The sequence below is a fragment of the Orcinus orca genome, chromosome 4 (assembly GCF_937001465.1).
Source record: "Orcinus orca chromosome 4, mOrcOrc1.1, whole genome shotgun sequence".
Lineage (NCBI taxonomy): Eukaryota > Metazoa > Chordata > Mammalia > Artiodactyla > Delphinidae > Orcinus > Orcinus orca.
The window spans coordinates 110,138,105-110,154,192 of NC_064562.1; positions in this window are offsets into that span (position 1 = coordinate 110,138,105).

A 16,088-nucleotide genomic window follows, 5' to 3' on the forward strand; every position below is an offset into this window, starting at 1 on the left:
ATGCTGTACCACGAGGGGCGGGGTTAGAGGCGGGGCACCGGGGAGAAAGAGGGTAGAAGCAGCCTTATGGCAGAGCTCTAGCTGGGAAGAGAAGACCCTCCTGCTGAGTAATTTTTATTACTTTCCTTTTCTTGAACTTGCATCTGGTCCAAGGGTTCAGCATGGTAAGGCAGTTAGCCCAAATACTGTTTTTTGAAAAGAGAAGCTTTGCGAATAGCGCTCAGTGTTTTAATATATATTTTTTAAAGGGGTCTTACATTTTTTATTGTAAAAAGATAACATGGTTGAATGGAACTTGGAGAACACGATGAAGTACAAAGAGGGATACGAAAGCCGTCCTTAATGTTACACCAGTGTCTGAACCCAATTTTAGGTGGATTTTTGATTTTAGCTAGGGGCGCGGGGTAGGCGGGGTCCCCCAACTGAAGTGAGTCAAGTCCTGGTCTCAGTCGCGGGAAGGAGAGAATGTCTGTTTCACTGAGCAAAGGCTGGACGCAGCAGAGATTTGACTGTCCATTCTTGAAGGTTGGGCTAGTTGGGGGTGGTAGGTCCTCTTTGACTTCCTTTAGATAGTTGAAGAGGAATTGCATCATAAACTCAACAAAATTCACCTATGTTCATTTAAGAGAAATTTTGTATTCACGTTATAGCTGTTTTCTCGTTCCAACGAACTCATGCTACAGTTTCCATAACCAGAAACTTGCTAAAACGTGTCCCCCCAACCTTCTGTGGGAGTGGTGAGGAGGAGGGCTGTGTGAGCTTCAGAGGTGACAGTGCTGCAGAGCCATCGGTTACATTTGTGACTATCTCCTTTTAGCAAATTCTGTTCCCTTCATTTTATTTATTTGCTGCTCCTGCCAGGGAGAATTTGCTTCCTGCCATAGCCTCATTTACTTTTCGCTTTGCTTCAAGGACCACACCATTTACATTTTCACATGCCTAAATAGAATAAAGGAGAAATAAATGTCAAAGCCCCCAAATAACTTTTGTCCTTACTGAACAATATTTTTGACCACTTTGGGATGCAAGATTTAGCCATCCATCAAACCCTGAGTTTACAAAGTGTTTAGTGTGTTTTTCTGTTAGAAACCATGGAGTGCAACAGAATTTAAAAGGGTCCCTGGCCTCAAAGACTTTATTATGTAGTAGAGGTAGGATATATCATGACTGTAAAGAGATAAAAATAGACAGTTTCATACAGTTATAAGTGCATATGCTTCAGTGCTTTCTGTCCCCTTCTTTGCTTGACTGAGACTTTGGTGCCATGTCCTCCAGGAAACCTTCACTGACATTCCACATCTGGGTTATGTGCCCTCCCTTTGCTCCCAAAGCAGCCTGTCTCAAAGTGCTGATCCCCTGTATTTTCCCTGGTTCCCCTAGGCATCTTGGGAGCCACGGCTCTCATCTCTGAGCTCCCAGTGCCTAGATCTAGAGTTTAGAGTGTGACTGCCACATATACGAGGTGTTCATAAAATATTTGAATGAATGCATGATCAGGGTCTACTGGATGCGGCAGGGTTAATTAAAGAACAGAATAGTTCCCGATTGTGGCCTTCAAATAATAAAAACAAAAACAGAAAAAGCTTGGGCTTCCCTGGTGGCGCAGTGGTTGAGAGTCTGCCTGCCGATGCAGGGGACACGGGTTCGTGCCCCGGTCCGGGAAGATCCCACATGCCGTGGAGCGGCTGGGCCCGTGAGCCATGGCTGCTGAGGCTGCGCGTCCGGAGCCTGTGCTCCGCAACGGGAGAGGCCACAACAGTGAGAGGCCCACATACCGAAAAAAAAAAAAAAAAAAACAGAAAAAGCTTGAAAGGAGCCAGTAGAATGTAAAGGATATAGATGGTTGAGGAGGACATCAGGATATAGAGGAGTGTGTGGGAGGCCGTTGGTTTGGCTTATGGTGTAGGGATCAGTCTTGCCTGGATGAAAAGGTTCTAAAAGACAGTGATGCTGGATTAAAGAGGATTTTGAAAGGCTAGAAGAGTTTATTATTGATATGGGAGTCAACATGGAATCAACAATGTTTTTTGTAGAAGCTGGGAGAGGTAAAATCTATGTTTTAGTACAGTTAATAGAGGTTGGAGTTAAGGATGAAGAAAGACCAAGCAGTATAGGGAGAGATGTGGTTTGGTGGAAAACTATGTACTGTCCAGAGAGATTTGAGATGACTCCTGTGGGTAAACTGATTCAGATTCTACGAAATTCTTTCACAACTCTGTAAATTGTTGTACATTGCAACACAAGTCTTGTCTGTAGATATGTAGATTATATCCTGTCTAGTAGAAGTGTGTGTGTGTGTGTGTGTGTGTGTGTGTGTGTGTGTGGCAGGGAGGGGGGAACAGTCTTGTCTCCATTTGCACAATCATTTCAATATTCCTGATCTATAAATGTATCAGTTCTCAGAATTCTCTTTTGAACCAGTGATAACAATTGTTTTCTCCATGAGTTAAAGAAAATCTTTAACATGTGTTCATTTTTATATCTGTATGAGTCTTGATTTTAACTTTTTTGGAAAATTATCTTTTAATAGCAGGTAAGCTGGCTGGAGACATGAGTTCTTGCTTGTTTGTTTGTTTTTTCCTTATTTATTTTTTATACAACAGGTTCTTATTAGTTATCTATTTTATACATATTAGTGTATACATGTCAATCCCAATCTCCCAATTCATCCCACCACCATCACCGCACCCCCCCACCACCCTGCTTTCCCCCTTTGGTGTCCATGTTTGTTCTCTGCATCTGTGTCTCTATTTCTGCCTAGCAAACCAGTTCATCTGTATCATATTTCTAGATTCCACATATATGCGTTAATATACGATATTTGTTTTTCTCTTTCTGACTTACTTCACTCTGTATGACAGTCTCTAGGTCCATCCACGTCTCTACAAATGACCCAATTTCGTTCCTTTCTATGGCTGAGTAATATTCTATTGTATATATGTACCACATCTTCGTTATCCATTTGTCTGTCGATGGGCATCTAGGCTGCTTCCATGTCCTGGCTATTGTAAATAGAGCTGCAATGAACACTGTGGTACATGACTCTTTTTGAATTATGGTTTTCTCAGGGTATATGTCCAGTAGTGGGATTGCTGGGTCATATGGTAATTCTATTTTTAGTTTTTTAAGGAACCTCCATACTGTTCTCCACAGTGGCTGTATCAATTACATTCCCACCAACAGGGCAAGAGAGTTCCCTTTTCTCCACACCCTCTCCAGCATTTGTTGTTTGTAGATTTTCTGAGGATGCCCATTCTAACTGGTGTGAGGTAATACCTCATTGTAGTTTTGATTTGCATTTCTCTAATAATTAGTGATGTTGAGCAGCTTTTCATGCGCCTCTTGGCCATCTGTATGTCTTCTTTGGAGAAATGTCTATTTAGGTCTTCTGCCCATTTTTGGATTGGGTTGTTTTTTTAATATTGAGCTGCATGAGCTGTTTATATATTTTGGAGATGAATCCTTTGTCCTCTGATTTGTTTGCAAATATTTTCTCCCATTCTGAGGGTTGTCTTTTCATCTTGTTTATAGTTTCCTTTGCTATGCCAAAGCTTTTAAGTTTCATTAGGTCCCATTTATTTATTTTTGTTTTTATTTCCATTGCTCTAGGATGTGGGTCAAAAAAGATCTTGCTGTGATTTATGTCAAAGAGTGTTCTGGGGCTTCCCTGGTGGCGCAGTAGTTGAGAGTCCGCCTGCCGGTGCAGGGGACACGGGTTCGTGCCCCGGTCCGGGAAGATCCCACATGCTGCGGAGCGGCTGGGCCCATGAGCCATGGCCCCTGAGCCTGCGCGTCCGGAGCCTGTGCTCCGCAACGGGAGAGGCCACGGCATTGGGAGGCCCATGTACCGCAAAAAGAAAAAGTGTTCTGCCTGTTTTCCTCTAAGAGTTTTATAGTGTCTTGTCTTACATTTAGGTCTTTAATCCATTTTGAGTTTATTTTTGTGTATGGTGTTAGAGAGTGTTCTAATTTCATTCTTTTATATGTAGCTGTCCAGTTTTCCCAGAAGCACTTATTGAAGAGATGGAGGCATGAGTTTTTGATGGAACTTGCCAGATGACTCCATTTGGGAACTGGACCACAGAATCAGCTAGATACAGCTTATGAAACTGGCAAAACATACACCCCTAGCCTGTTTAGGGCCCTAACACTTCCCACTTGCTTAGGAAGAAATAAGCTGTGAAGGTGATGGGGAGTTTAATTATAAATGCTGACTCTCAAGTAACAGTGGGACACTGGAGGGGAAAACAGATGGAAAAAAGTCCAGTGGGAGCTTCAGATGATGATGCAGATGCTCCCGGGGTGAGCTGAATGGCAGGAGTCTGGCGATTTCCCTAAAGGAGCCATCACAGAACAGAACAAGCAAAGCGAAAGGACAGAGCCTGTGGAAGACGCCCTCTGTCAGGAGATGCAAGAACCCTAGAAAGAGGAAAAGTAGGGAGTGGTTGGGGAGAGGCAAGAAGAGATTCATCTTATCAACATTCATGAGTAACAGTTATTCAGCACTTCCAGGGTCACCCTGGGCAGACTAATAATTCAACACTGCTTCTAGCTGATTTGTTTAAAATATCAACATTTGAGACGGAAGGAAGGAACAGTTTCTAGTGATAAAAATTGTTTATCTCTTGCTATGTTCAAATTAAGGGAGTTGCCACACGTATTAACCATAAAATAACATCTTAACTTGCTTGAAATCATTTTATACTTTTTTCCCCAAATCATAACCGAAGAACGTTCATCACTCTCAGTCACTGAAGATGGAGGTAACCTCCACACCACGGTAGAGTCTGTGAGTTGTCCCCCAGTATTGTTCTCCCCCTTTTTCTCTAGTATTGACAGCTTTAGTCAGGCACATCACCATCAAAATAAAACTGTATTTTCCAGTCTCTTTTGCTGGTAGGGTGGTTGTGTGACTAGCTTCCAGCTAATGGGAGGGAGTGGAAGTGAAATGTGAATGTGTAACTTCCAAAGCATGGCCCTTCCTCATGCCTACATTCATTTAAAAATAATTGTAGAGCATATCCTAAGTACCAGCCAATGTTCTAGGCATTTGGGAATCCATCAGTGTATAAAAGAGATAACGATCCTTGCTTCTGTGGAGCTTATATTCTAGTGGGAGGCGTCAAACAATAAATGGAATGAATAGCTAAATTATATAGCATGTTAGAAGATAAGTGGTATAGAAAAAAGCAAAGGTGGGGCAGGGTAAGGGGCTTGAGAGCAGTGAGGGAGCGGATGTGTTGTACTGTTCCATAGGGTGGTCAAGTAGGTCTCATTGAGAAAATTACCTGAGCGCAGCCTTGAAGGAACTGAGTGAGGGGATGAGCTCTGTGGATATCAGGGGGAAAAGATTTCCTGGCCTAGAGAACAACCATTGCAAAGGCCCTGAGGCTGGAGCATGCGAGGAAGCCAGTGTGGCAGGAGTGGAGCGAGTGAGAGGGAGAGCAGAAGATGAGCTCATGGATGGATGGGGACAGCGAAAGCTGACCATGTGGGACCCACGGGCCATATTAAGGGCTTTTATTCTGAGTGCAGTGGTAGCCCTGGGAGGATTACTCTGGTCTCTGGGTTAAGAACAGCCTGCAGGGAGCAAGGTGGAAACAATGAGACCAGTTAGGCTATTGCAATAATGTAGGGAAGAGTTGACAGTGGCTCAGACTAGGGCGCTAAGTGGAGGTGTTGAGACGTTGTCAGACTCTGGGTGTATTTTTAGAGAGCCATTAGAACTTTTCCATGGACTGGAGGTTGGGTGGTTGGATGTGAGAAGAAAGAAGAGTCAAAGATGACTCTAAGTTTTGGCCTGAGCAGCTGTAAGGAAGGTGCCATCAGCTAGAAAGACTGTGGGTGGAGCAGAGTTGCAGAGACTGGTCAGGGGTGTGAGACATCCATTAGACCTCCAGGTGGAGAGGTGGAGGCAGTAGCGTGATCGATGAGTCTGGAGTTCAGGAGAAAGTTCTGGGCTGGAGGTATAAATTTGGCAGTCATTGGTATGAAGATGGTACCTAAAGCCATGGGTCCATGAAAAGAAAGAATGCAGCTAAGAAAAAAAAAAAAAAGGTAAAGGGCCAAAGACTAAGCTGCAGCTTCCTCCAACACAAAGAGGTTGGAACAAAGAAAAAGAACCAGCACAGAGAATGAAATGTATCAACCAGTGGGGCAGGAGGAAAACCAAAAGAGTAGTTCTTTGAGAAAAAAAAGCCTTAAGATTTCTATAAAATGGAATGGTGAACCTACTTCTCCCCTTCTTCCCTTCTCTCTCACTGGAATGCAGCCACAATGATAGGAGACAGAGCAGCATTATTTTAAACCATAAGACATGGGGGAGCTGGGTCACCAACAGCACGTGGCCAGTGAATCATTTCTGGATTATTAACATCCTGACTGTGACTTTCTTTAGGCCACTGTTATTTTGACCTTTGTTAGAGCAGCTGACCTTGAATTCTAACTAATACACATAGATAACATCACAAAGTTTTGCTCAAGACGTATTTAATTCCCTGACCCTGGTTTCAAGCTAGCTAGTACAATAAATAGAGGATATTCCATTGTATTTGTCAAGAAAGAGACTTTCATTCACACCTCTATGACAACACTTACCACTCCTTGTTTGCAATTTTGCTCTGTTTAAATTAGGAATGCTTTCAGCTGCAAGCAGCAGAATATTTGACTAACAGTGGCATAAACAAATAGTTTGTTTTTCTCATCTAACAACAAGACCAGAGAGAGATTTTTCCAGGTGTTAGTTTAGCTGCTTACTGATGCCTCTGCTGTTCTTGCTCTTTGCTTGGCTTATGTTCATGGTTGCATGTGGGTTCAGGCATTGTATCCACACTCAGGGCAACAGGAAGCCGGAAGAGTAGCACCAGCCACATCTGTCTTTTGTCTGAAGAGCAAAAACTTTCCCAGGAGCCCCCAAAGTGGGCTTCCAGTTACTTGTCATTGGCCGGTACTGTGTCATATGGCTACTCCAAGATGCAAGAGATGGGAAGTATTTATTTTTCCCAGCTTCTTTATTTTTTCTTTCAGTTTTATTGAGATATAAAGACATACAGCACCATATAAGTTTAAGGCATACCAACTAATGAATTGACTTACATGTATTGTGAAATAATTACCACAGTAAGTTCAGTTAACATCCATCATCTTGTAGAGATACAAAAAAAGAAAAAGAAAGAAAAAGGTTTTATCCTTCTGATACGAACTTTTAGGATTTATTCTCTTAGCGACTTTCAAATATACCATACAGTTAACATACAGTGTTAACTATAGTCACTCTGTGCCTTACATCCCCAAGTCTTATAAATGGAAGTTTGTATTGTACCTTTTGATGATCTTCATCCAGTTCCCCCACCCTTCATCCCCTACTCTGGTAACCACAAATCTGATGTCTTTTTCTATGAGTTTAGTGGTTTTTTTTTTAAAGACATATGAGATCATACATTATATGTTGTTCTCTGACTTATTTCACTTAGCATAAGCCTTCAAAGTCCATCCATGTTGTTGCAAATGTCAGGATTCCTTTTTTATGACTGCATATATATATATATACACATTTATATATACATATTTATATATACATAAAATTCACATCTTCTTTATCCATTTATCTGTTGATGGACACTTAGGTTGTTTCTGTGCCTTGGCTATTATAAATAATGCTGCAATGAATATGGAGGTATCTCTTCAACACAATGATTTCATTCCCTCCCGATATATACCGAGAAGTGGAATTGCTGGATCTTTCCCATTTTCTATAGCAGAAGCAGAGAAGAGGGGTGGGGGATGGGAATGGATGTTGTGATAACCAACCACTGGTGTTTAATACCCCCTTCCTGACAAGACTTTGCACTCCTTGACGGTGTGAACTCTATCATCTATCTATCTATCTATCTATCTATCTGTCTGTCTATCTGTCTGTCTACATCTGTTTATCTATTTATCTATCCATCCACTATTTATTTGTCATCTATCTATCTCTCTAATTTTATTTTTTGTATTCCTAGTGCCAAGAACATGTTGGTTTATGGAACATAAAATATCGGGAGTGAAATCTATCAGAAAGGAGTTACAGGAGAAAAATAGCACTGATGGTGGTTCCACGCAGGCAACAGAAGCAACCCTGGCTGATTCAGCAGAGGAGTGTATTGAAAGGGAGGCTTGAGGGCTGAAGAAAAGACCCGAGGGGCAGAGCTTCTAGAAACAATGCCCTAGACCTGCCACAGGCCTGATCGGACGAGACAACTGCCCCATCTTCCCCACTCAGGCCCCACCGCCACGGTTGATACTCCTGGCACCCCTGCACCATGAATTCCCTCTTGCAGCTCCCCTGCACCATGAATCCCATCTTGCAGCCACTGCTACCTCCGAAAATCAGGCGCCTCTGCTTCCAAACCACCAGCAACTCTGATGCCACGGGAGCCTCCCTCCTCAGGTTTCTCGCCTCTGAATTCGAATCTGCTGAGGGTGCCACTGACTGACTGGCAGAGCTAGGTATGTGCCAGCCCCCATGCTGGGAGAGCCAGGCATCGGGCTGCTCCTGAGGGAGAGGGGTTCCCGAGGTGGGTCATTCCCTAAACAGAAGAGGAGCGGGTAAGAGGTGCTGGGAAACCAGCAAACACGAGAGATGTCCTCCACCAGTACTTCTAGATGAGACGTTTAACAGCCAGAAAAGGAGACAAACAGGAAGGTAGCTGAAAGAGGCCAGAGGCACAAATAGTTGTGTTTTTTTTTTTTTATGGTTAGAAATTATTTTAAATGAATCATTTCATACATCAGAAGAATAATTATAATGTATATGCCACCTATAAAGCATAGCAATAAATCAGACACCTGTGAACCCAATACTTAACCTGAGACTAGAAATTTCCAATTCCATTGAAGTTATTGTTGCACTTCTTCCTCATCTTGTTTCTCAGCTTTATAAAAGGGTATTTATACTAGATATAGCTTTCTGTGATGTTATCGCCTTAATATTGTATTTCTAAGATTCATCCATATTGCTCTATGTATGTACAGTTGGATCACTTTCCTGAATATGTAATTAGCATGTGACTACCAGAATGTATTTTTCATCCTCCCATCAGTCGACATTTGGCTTGCTTCTAGCATCTATTACAAACAATGGTGCTGTGCAAAAAAATTTAAACATGTCTCCTGAATGACGAATTCAAAAATTCCTTTAGAAAGAAAAGTAGGGGTAGAATTGCTGGGACGTAGGGTATAAATGCTTAAATTTGTGAGACAATATCAAATTGTTTTCCTTTTGCCAGCAGTGTATAAGAGTCCTAATTTTACCACATTCTTCTCATCCCTTGATTTTGCTAGATTTTTTTGCCAATCTAATTGGATGCATGTGAAGTAGTATCTCATTGTGATTTTAATTTCAAATGAGGTGAGCATCTTTACATAGATTTATTCACAATTTCCATTTCCTCTTCTGTGAAATGCTAGTGCCTTTTACCCATTTATCATTTGGTAGTTTGTCTCTTAAAATTGGTTTATAGTTCTTTATATATATTGGACACTATTCTTTGCCAGTTAAATTTGTTGTAAATATGCCCCCTCCAGTTTGTGGCTTGTTTTCTCCCATTCATCTTTTTGATGAACAGATGTGGGAGTAGAGTCAGAATTCCAGACTCAGAATTTCAGTAGAGTCTGAAATTCTGAAAGCTGGTGACATGCCTGAGGGCCGTTGACACACATGCTCCAGTAAAACAAAGGAATACACACGGAGCCTGAGACAGAAAAATATTTCCACATAAGGTGATAAGTCCACCACAGGCCCATGTGGGTTCTTTATCTCTAGGTTAGGAAGTGTTCCAAGCCCAAGGCCCATTCTTGCATGGTCAAGCTTGGGTTGAAACAATGCATGTACAAGATTGCCTTTCCCAATGTTTAGTGCAGAGTTTTCATCCTTGAGGTCATCTGGCTACTGAAATGTCAGCCATCACCTCTACCTTCCAGATAAGAGGAAGGGTAAAGACAAAGGTCAAATCACCCTCCCTTCCAGCTGAGTCATCCCCTTTGGAGTGATGCACAGAGATTGGAAGCTCCACTCAACGTTTTGCGTAATTCCATTGTCCATCCCTATCTGTAAGGAGGGTTGATACCCAGGATAAGATTTGAGTTCTAAAACTAACAAAGAAAGGGAGCCTGGATGTTGTGGGCAACAAGCAATGTCTGCCCACATAGTAATTGCTACCCCTCAGGTCCCAGCTCAAAGTTCATTTCCCAAAGACATTCTTTTTTTGTTTTTTGTTTTTTGGCAGCGTGGCATTTGGGATCTTAGTTTCCTGACTGAGGATCGAACCCACGCCCCCCTGCAGTGGAAGTGCGGAGACTTAACCAGTGGACCACCAGGGAAGTCCCAAAAGGCATTCTTTCCTGATGCCCCTCCTTAGATCAAGTTCCCTTTGGCTATACTTCGTTGTAGTGTGCGGGCTTCTCATTGTGGTGGCTTCTCTTGTTAAGGCGCACGGGCTCTAGGCGTGTGGGCTTCAGTAGTTGTGGCTCTCAGTCTGTAGAGCACAGACTCAGTAGTTGTGGCACACGGGCTTAGTTGCTCCATGACGTGTGGGATTTTCCCGGACCAAGGATCGAACCCATGTCCCCTGCATCGGCAGGCAGATTCTTAACCACTGCACCACCAGGGAAGCCCTGGAGGTACTCTTTAACACTCTAGACTAGATAAAATTTCCCCTCTACCTTTTTAGGGTCTCTGGCTAGACCTAAAAATTAAGCTGACATGACAGACTAACAGGAGGAAAGTATACAAATTTTATTTAGTCATTTTTACACGTGCATAGGAGGCTTCACGAAAAAAATGAAGACCCAAAGAAGCAGTTAGGGCTGAGAGCTTATATGCTGGGTTGTTAATGTTGAAATCAATGCAGCTGCACTGTGTATTATGTATGTTGGGTAAATTCATTGTCATGTACAAATCTAAGCTTAGTGTTCTAAAATCATATATGTGAATTTTATGTTTTAATAAAGTAGTCCTACAAGACACATTCCAATTGGAAGGAATCTCATGTGCAAAGATCACTGACAAATTTATTTTCTGAATGAGATAATAGCTACTATATGTTAAGAATCTACTATGAGCAGAACGTATGCTTAACATAGATTTTTTAACATTGATCTTTTTTCCTATCTCCTGTCTTTTCGTTCTATGAATTTCTTATTTCTGCTATCAAATATTTTAATATTTGATTTTAAATATCCAAGATATTTCTCATTGATGCAATATTTACTATTATTTTCTATACGTATTAATTACACGTTCTCTGAAGTTTCTTCGGCTCTCTGAATTGTCTCTGTTTCCTCTGAGTCCCTATTTCTTGTTTGTTTGTTTTGGTCTTTGACTTTAATGTTGGTGGATTTCCTCAAATGCCTGCTGATCTTTGGCTGTCTAATAATATTTAAAAGTGGAACACTGAAAGTCTAAGTGGAACTTCATGAGGAGACTGTGGCAATTCGTAACCATCGCCTTAGGGTGATTAGGTAGCACCCTGTCATTTCATTGTGACATCCCCAAATGTCAAAATTTGTAAGCTTTTCCTCTTGGATCCTTTTTCCTCAAAAAGGATCCTTTGGAACTTCCTAGTGGCACAGTGAAGAATCCGCCTGCCAATGCAGGGGACATGGGTTCAAGCCCTGGTCTGGGAAGATCCCACATGCCGCGGAGCAACCAAGTCCATGTGCCACAACTACTGAGCCTGCACTCTAGAGCCCATGAGCCACAACTACTGAAGCCCGTGTGCCTAGAGCCCGTGCTCCAAAACAAGAGAATCCACCTCATGAGAAGCCTGCACACCACAATGAAGAGTAGCCCCCGGGCCCCGCAACTAGAGGAAGACTGCGCTCAGCAACAAAGACCCAGTGCAGCCAAAAATAAATAAAATTAAAAAAAGAAAAAAAGGATCCTTCAGTTGCTTCTCTGTCCTTCAAGAGCCTGACTGCTAGTATTTTGGAAGCAAGTCAGAAGGAATGTCTTGACTCATATAATTCAGTCCATAGATTTTTGACTTAGTTTATCTATTTTTATTTAGGTGTCTCCTTCCCCCAGTTGGACTTGGGACCCCAAAATCTGGAGCATCTCTGACTCAACCTCTTTCGAGAGAAAATCCAGTCTTCTGCTAAGTTGGAGATGTATTTATGTGGGGGAGAATGAATATAATATGTAAAGATCTATTGAAATATTATTTCAGGTCTCAGATTATATTTTCTTCATTTCTATGTAATTTGGTCTCATGATTGCTCTGTCAATTAAGAATTAAGAGGATGGCTCTCAATGTAACTGGATCACAGACTGAATAGTTTATTACTCCTCAGACCACTGGAATGGAATTTCACTATGTGTAATGATTCACTTGTTCAGCAAATATTTATTGAATGTCTACTTTGTGTCAGGCCCTAATGTAGGTGCTGGGGATATAACAATGAACAAGACAGGCAAGAGTGATCTGAGTTATATGAGCCCCAGATTCTACCTATTCACTTCTTCCATTCACTTCATAAATATTTTGAGGGCTCACGATATGACAGGTAATGAGCTGACCTCTGGGGATACAAGATAAATAAGAGACACAATCTCTGCCTTCACTCAGCACATCATGCAGTGAGGAAAACAACTCAGCAAGGCAATGCCAAGGTTGTGTGCTGAGTGAGGGCTGTGACTGGGGAAATAAAGGAGAATTACGAGCAGAGAGTAGGAGACTCTTCCCTGATTCCTGAGTCAGGAGAGTTCTCCCAGAGAAATGAACACTGCAGCTGAGACCTGTACAATGAGCAGGACTGATACAGGGGATGAGAATGAGTGTGAGGGGCTTGCGGAAAGACGAGAGTATGTGGATGGTCTTTCAAGGAACGGAAAGAAGGTCAATGTGGCTGCAGTGTACACAGTGAGGGAATGATGGGAGCTGGACAGGTAAGCAGGGTCCAGTGGTAAAAGACTTTTGTCGTACCCTGGGGAAAGTTGATGGTGGCTTGTACTATGTGGTGGCTAAAGCAAAATAGGGAAGTGGAGAATTACCTTCATGTAGAATCAAGATGACTTAGCAATGGACTGGATTTGCAGAGCGAGAGAAGTGAAGTTGCAGAGATGACTCCTGGATTTCTAGCTTAAGCAACAAGGTGGATATCCTTCTTTTAACTGAGACTGAGGACCCAGGAGGAGAAGCAGTCCTGGTGGGGGTTAAGGAAAGAGGCAGTAGAGAAAACAATTCCATTTTACACAAGATGAGTTTGAAGGACTTTGAGACATCCAAGTGGAAATATGCAGTAGGCAGCTAGATGTGTGGGTCTGGAGCTCAGTTGAGACATCCTGGCTAAAGATACTGATTTTGCAAACATTAGCATATAGCTGGAATGAAACCAGGGGAAAGGATGAAATTGCCCAAGGAGAGTACATGTTCTTAGAGGATATGAGGGCCACATACACAGTCTTAAGCAAGTCAGATGCTTATGGGACAGGTAGAGGAAAAGAGACTGAGAAGAAGCAGCCCAAGAGGAAGGAGGTAAACATACTGATTAGATGACAAGAGTGGTCAATGTGGTCAGGTGCTGCTGAAAGGTCACTCAGCAAGAATAAGGACTGGGAAGAATCCAGTGGATCATGCAAAGTAGAGGCGATTATTTACCCTGGCCAGAGCAGTTTCAAAGGTCTCTTCCATCCTCAGCAGATCCTGTAAAAGTGTAGGTTAGATCACGTTGATCTGTTCAAAACTCACCAAGGTCTTCATAATCTCTCACCTTTCAGACTGCAGTGTTGGACAAGTGATCTGGTCTCTCCACTTCCAACCAGTTATCTCCTGGACCTCATCTCCTTCGACTCTCCCTCCCCCATCAGACTTGCCTCCTTGCTCTTTTTGCAATAGCCAGGATGGCTCCCACCACAAGGCCTTTGCATTGGCTGTTTGCTCTACCAGGAATAATGCTCCCAGACTTCGTTCAAACTCAATCCCTTGTTTCCTTCAGGTCTTTGCTCAAATGTTACCTTCCAGTGCAGCATTACCTGACACTCTATTTAAATCACATTTATTTCCACTCAAGTGCTATCCCTCTTTCCAACTTTGTCTTCAAAGCATTTATCACTATTGAACATACTTTCTGTTTTACTTACTTTATTTATTGTCTGTCTCCCCATCTTCCCCCAAATGTAAGCTACATGAAGGAAGAGATTTTGTTCACTCATATGTCCCAAGAACCTAGAACAGTGCCTACAGCATAATAGGCACTTAACAAATATTTGATGAATAAATTAGTGAATCGAGCAATGGTGCAGAAAAAGGTAGACATGGAGAATATAAGTTAAAGAAAATATTTTCAGGACTTCCCTGGTTGTCCAGTGGTTAAAACTTCATGCTTCCACTGCAGGGAACACAGATTCAATATCTGATCTGGGAAGTTCCACATGCCACGTGGTGCGGCAAAAAAAAAAAAAAAAAAAGTAAATATTTGCAATAAATTTAGCTGCAAAGAAGTGGATGTGTACACTGATATTTTTTCTTTCGAAAAAATTACTGGTTCACGGAAGGTTGGAAAGAAAGTACAGAGTTTCCATTTACCCTTCACCCAGTTTTGCCAATGGTTACTTCTACAGCTATGTAACTACAGTACAATATCAAAACCAGGGAGATGACATTGGTATAACATGTGCATATAAGTCTATGCTACTTTATCACATGTGCAGATTTGTGTAACCACTACTGAAATCAAGATACAAAACTATTCCAGCACCAAAACTATCTCCCTCATGCCATCCCTCCTCCATCCTTAACCCTTGACAACCATGACTTTGTTCTCCATCTGTGTAATTTGGTCATTTCTAGAACGTTATATAAATGGAATCATATAGTACGTAACTTTTTGAGATTTTACTTTATTTATTTATTTATTTTTGCGGTACGCAGGCCCTCACTGTTGTGGCCTCTCCCGTTGCGGAGCACAGGCTCCGGACGCGCAGGCTCAGCGGCCATGGCTCACGGGCCCAGCCGCTCGAGGGATGTGGGATCTTCCCAGACCGAGGCACGAACCCGCGTCCCCTGCATTGGCAGGCGGACTCTCAACCACTGTGCCACCAGGGAAGCCCTTTGAGATTGTTTTTGCTCACTCATCCTATGCTCTTGAGATCCATCCATGCTGTTGTGTGTACCAATAGTTCATTCCTTTTTATTGCTGAATAGTACTCCATGGTATGGACGTACCACAGGAGTTTTTAGCCATTCACCCATTGAAAGATATTTTCATTGTTTCCAGTTTTTATCTGTTCCAAATAAAGCTGTTATGAACATTTGTGTATGGGTTTTTGTGTGAACATAAGTTTCATTTCTCTGGAATAAATGCCCAGGAGTATGGTCACTGGGTTTTATGATACATGTATATTTCACTTTTTAAGAAATGTCAAACTGTTTTCCAGAGAAGCTGTACTATTTTATTTATTTACTTTTAATTAATTAATTTAGTTATTTTTGGCTGCTTTGGGCCTTCGTTGCTGAGCGTGGGCTTTCTCTAGTTGCTGCGAATGGGGGCTACTCTTCGTTGCGGTGCGTGGGCTTCTCATTGCGGTGGCTTCTCTTGTGGAGCACGGGATCTAGGCATGCGAGCTTCAGTAGTTGTGGCTCACCAGCTCTATAGCTCAGGCTCAGTAGTTGTGGTGCACGGGCTTAGTTGCTCCGCGGCATGTGGAATCTTCCCGAACCATGGCTTGAACCCGTGTCCCCTGCATTGGCAGGTGGATTCTTAACCACTGCGCCACTAGGGAAGTCCAGCTGTACTATTTTAAATTCCTCATGGTCTTTTTTTTAAAAAGGTGGGGCGATGTAAAGCCTGTTTGGGTGTTCTGGGGAGGAGCCAGCCCCCAGGAAGTGGAAGGATGCAGAGGAGAGAGCTGAGTCCAGAGGAAGCAAGTGAACATGGAGTGAGGTAAAGAGATGCTCCTTCCTCTGGAGGGTGTGCACTAGTTACCTGCTGAAGAAGGAGCGAGGTCGGATGCTGGTGGCTTTATGGATTTGATGGCAGGAACTTAATGGCTTCTCTTCTGATTAAACAGTGAATGAAGGCCATGCTGAGAGTGAAGTGTTTTGACA